We start from the raw sequence: 4,609 nt of genomic DNA, 5'->3' as shown, positions 1-4,609 counted from the left end.
TAATAGAAGCTGTTTAACAGTCTGATGGAGATAGAAGCTGTTCAACAGTCTGATGGTGATAGAAGCTGTTCAACAGTCTGATGGTAATAGAAGCTGTTTAACAGTCTGATGGAGATAGAAGCTGTTCAACAGTCTGATGGTGATAGAAGCTGTTCAACAGTCTGATGGTAATAGAAGCTGTTTAACAGTCTGATGGAGATAGAAGCTGTTCAACAGTCTGATGGTGATAGAAGCTGTTCAACAGTCTGATGGTAATAGAAGCTGTTCAACAGTCTGATGGTGATAGAAGCTGTTCAACAGTCTGATGGTAATAGAAGCTGTTCAACAGTCTGATGGTGATAGAAGCTGTTTAACAGTCTGATGGTGATAGAAGCTGTTCAACAGTCTGATGGTGATAGAAGCTGTTCAACAGTCTGATGGTGATAGAAGCTGTTCAACAGTCTGATGGTGATAGAAGCTGTTTAACAGTCTGATGGTGATAGAAGCTGTTCAACAGTCTGATGGTGATAGAAGCTGTTCAACAGTCTGATGGTAATAGAAGCTGTTCAACAGTCTGATGGTGATAGAAGCTGTTCAACAGTCTGATGGTAATAGAAGCTGTTCAACAGTCTGATGGTGATAGAAGCTGTTCAACAGTCTGATGGTGATAGAAGCTGTTTAACAGTCTGATGGTGATAGAAGCTGTTCAACAGTCTGATGGTAATAGAAGCTGTTTAACAGTCTGATGGTAATAGAAGTTGTTAAACAGTCTGATGTTGATATAATCTGTTTAACAGTCTGATGGTGATAGAAGCTGTTTAACAGTCTGATGGTAATAGAAGCTGTTCAACAGTCTGATGGTAATAGAAGCTGTTCAACAGTCTGATGGTAATAGAAGCTGTTCAACAGTCTGATGGTGATAGAAGCTGTTCAACAGTCTGATGGTAATAGAAGCTGTTCAACAGTCTGATGGTGATAGAAGCTGTTCAACAGTCTGATGGTGAACGAAGCTGTTCAACAGTCTGATGGTGATAGAAGCTGTTCAACAGTCTGATGGTGATAGAAGCTGTTCAACAGTCTGATGGTGATAGAAGCTGTTCAACAGTCTGATGGTGAACGAAGCTGTTCAACAGTCTGATGGTGATAGAAGCTGTTCAACAGTCTGATGGTGATAGAAGCTGTTCAACAGTCTGATGGTGATAGAAGCTGTTCAACAGTCTGATGGTGATAGAAGCTGTTTAACAGTCTGATGGTGATAGAAGCTGTTTAACAGTCTGATGGTGATAGAAGCTGTTTAACAGTCTGATGGTGATAGAAGCTGTTCAACAGTCTGATGGTAATAGAAGCTGTTCAACAGTCTGATGGTGATAGAAGCTGTTCAACAGTCTGATGGTGATAGAAGCTGTTCAACAGTCTGATGGTAATAGAAGCTGTTTAACAGTCTGATGGTGATAGAAGCTGTTCAACAGTCTGATGGTAATAGAAGCTGTTCAACAGTCTGATGGTAATAGAAGCTGTTCAACAGTCTGATGGTAATAGAAGCTGTTTAACAGTCTGATGGTGATAGAAGCTGTTCAACAGTCTGATGGTGATAGAAGCTGTTCAACAGTCTGATGGTAATAGAAGCTGTTTAACAGTCTGATGGTGATAGAAGCTGTTCAACAGTCTCTCTTTCCCAGGTTTGATGCATCTTTACTGTCTCAGTCTTCTAGATGAGGGTGAACAGGCCGTGACCCAGGTGGCTGAGGTCATTGATGATTTTCTGGGCCTTCTTTGACATCGGGTGCTGTAGGTGTACTGGAGGGCAGGCAGTGTTCAGCGTGTGTATGGGTGGGAGTGTGTGTTTGGGTGGGTGGTAGGGTTTGTGTGTATGGGAGTGTGTATGTGTCGGAGGTAGGGTTTGTGTGTATGAGAGTGTGTATGGGTGGGAGTGTGTGTTTGGGTGGGTGGTAGGGTTTGTGTGTATGGGAGTGTGTATGGGTGGGAGTGTGTGTTTGGGTGGGTGGTAGGGTTTGTGTGTATGGGAGGGAGTGTGGGTTCTGTTCAGTATGTGTGTGTATGGGTGGTAGTGTTTGTGTGGGTGGGAGGGAGTGTGTGTTTGGGTGGGTGGTAGGGTTTGTGTGTATGAGAGTGTGTTTGGGTGGGTGGTAGGGTTTGTGTGGGTGGGAGGGAGTGTGTGTTTGGGTGGGTGGTAGGGTTTGTGTGTATGGGTGGGAGTGTGTGTTTGGGTGGGTGGTAGGGTTTGTGTGGGTGGGAGGGAGTGTGTGTTTGGGTGGGTGGTAGGGTTTGTGTGTATGGGTGGGAGTGTGTGTTTGGGTGGGTGGTAGGGTTTGTGTGGGTGGGAGGGAGTGTGGGTTTGGGTGGTAGGGTTTGTGTGTATGGGAGTGTGTGTGGGTGGGAGGGAGTGTGGGTTTGGGTGGTAGGGTTTGTGTGTATGGGAGTGTGTGTGGGTGGGAGGGAGTGTGGGTTCTGTTCAGTATGTGTGTGTACACGACAGTGTAGGCGTGCCCATTAAACAGTAGAGGGAGAGATGTGATGGGGCGAGAGAGAGGGGTTTCACCAATCAACACCCACTGGCTTCAGACCTCCCCCTTTTCCTCTGCTCTCTTTCTGCAGAGTCCTCATTACACATCAGGCAGCAGTGAGCTCTCTCTCTCTCTCCTCTTTCTCCATCACACACTCTCTCTCTCTCTCTCTCTCTCTCTCTCTCTCTCTCTCTCTCTCCTCTTTCTCCATCACACTGTCTCTCTCTCTCCTCTTTCTCCATCACACTGTCTCTCTCTCTCCTCTTTCTCCATCACTCTCTCTCTCTCTCTCTCTCTCTCTCTCTCTCTCTCTCTCTCTCTCTCTCTCTCTCTCTCTCTCTCTCTCTCTCTCTCTCCTCTTTCTCCATTCACACTGTCTCTCTCTCTCCTCTTTCTCATCACACTTTCTCTCCCTCTTTCTCTCTCTCTCGCTCTCTGTCTCTGTCTCTCTCGCTCTACTCATTGCATTCCAGTCAGCTTGGAAATCAAAGGGAGAGAAAACACAAATGAGAGTGTGGGGGGAGGAGGGAGGATGGTGGAGGATAGAGGAGGAGGGAGGCACGCTGGGATTTCAGTATGAGTCAGAGAGGGGGGAGGGAGGGAGGGGAGATAGAAGGGAATATGGAAGTAAGGATGAGAGCTTTTTCTCTTTTGATTCGACTGCAATCTCTGTGTAGATTACAGAAAGACAGGGAGAGATATAGAGATGCAGAGAGAGAGACAGAGAGACAGAGAGAGACACAGAGAGAGACACAGAGAGAGACAGAGAGAGAGACACAGAGAGAGACACAGAGAGAGACCGAGAGAGAGACAGAGATAGACAGAGAGAGACACAGAGAGAGACACAGAGAGAGACACAGAGAGAGACACAGAGAGAGACACAGAGAGAGACACAGAGAGAGACAGAGAGAGAGACACAGAGAGAGACACAGAGAGAGACCGAGAGAGAGACACAGAGATAGACAGAGAGAGACAGAGAGAGAGAGACACAGAGAGAGACACAGAGAGAGACACAGAGAGAGACAGAGAGAGAGACACAGAGAGAGACACAGAGAGAGACAGAGAGAGACAGAGAGAGACAGAGAGAGACAGAGAGAGAGACACAGAGAGAGACACAGAGAGAGACACAGAGAGAGACCGAGAGAGAGACACAGAGATAGACAGAGAGAGACAGAGAGAGAGACACAGAGAGAGACACAGAGAGAGACACAGACAGAGACAGAGAGAGAGACACAGAGAGAGACAGAGAGAGACAGAGAGACACAGAGAGAGAGACACAGAGAGAGACACAGAGAGAGACAGAGAGAGAGACACAGAGAGAGACACAGAGAGAGAGAGAGAGAGAGAGAGACAGAGAGAGACACAGAGAGAGACACAGAGAGAGACAGAGAGAGACAGAGAGACAACACCTCATAAAGAGAGACCTAAGACAACAACATAGCAAGGCAGCAACACATGACAACAACATGGTAGCAACACATGACAACATGGTAGCAGCACATGACAACAACATAGCAAGGCAGCAACACATGACAACAACATGGTAGCAACACATGACAACATGGTAGCAGCACAAAAACATTGTATAAACATTATTGGACAAAGTCAACAGCACAAAGGTCAAGAAGGTCGAGACAACAATACATCACACAAAGAAACCACAACTGTCAGTAAGAGTGTCCATGATTGAGTCTTTTGAAGAGATGGAGATAAAACGGTCCAGTTTGAGTGTTTCGTTGCAGCTCGTTCCAGTTGCTTCCTGCAGCGAACTGAAAAGAGGAGCGACCCAGAGATGTGTGTGCTTCGGGGACCTTTAACAGAATGTGACTGGCAGAACGGGTGTTGTATGTGGAGGATGAGGGCTGCAGTAGATATCTCAAATAGGGGGGAGTGAGGCCTAAGAGGGCTTTTATAAATAAGCATTAACTAGTGGGTCTTGCGATGGGTACACAGAGATGACCAGTTTACAGAGGAGTATAGAGTGCAGTGATGTGTCCTATAAGGAGCATTGGTGGCAAATCTGATGGCCGAATGGTAAAGAACATCTAGCCGCTCGAGAGCACCCTTACCTCCCTATCTATAAATTATGTCTCCATAATCTAGCA

This window comes from Oncorhynchus keta, chromosome 11 (genome assembly GCF_023373465.1).
Source record: "Oncorhynchus keta strain PuntledgeMale-10-30-2019 chromosome 11, Oket_V2, whole genome shotgun sequence".
Classification (NCBI taxonomy): domain Eukaryota; kingdom Metazoa; phylum Chordata; class Actinopteri; order Salmoniformes; family Salmonidae; genus Oncorhynchus; species Oncorhynchus keta.
The sequence above is the reverse complement of the archived record's forward strand: the minus strand, read 5'-3'. Positions refer to the sequence as shown.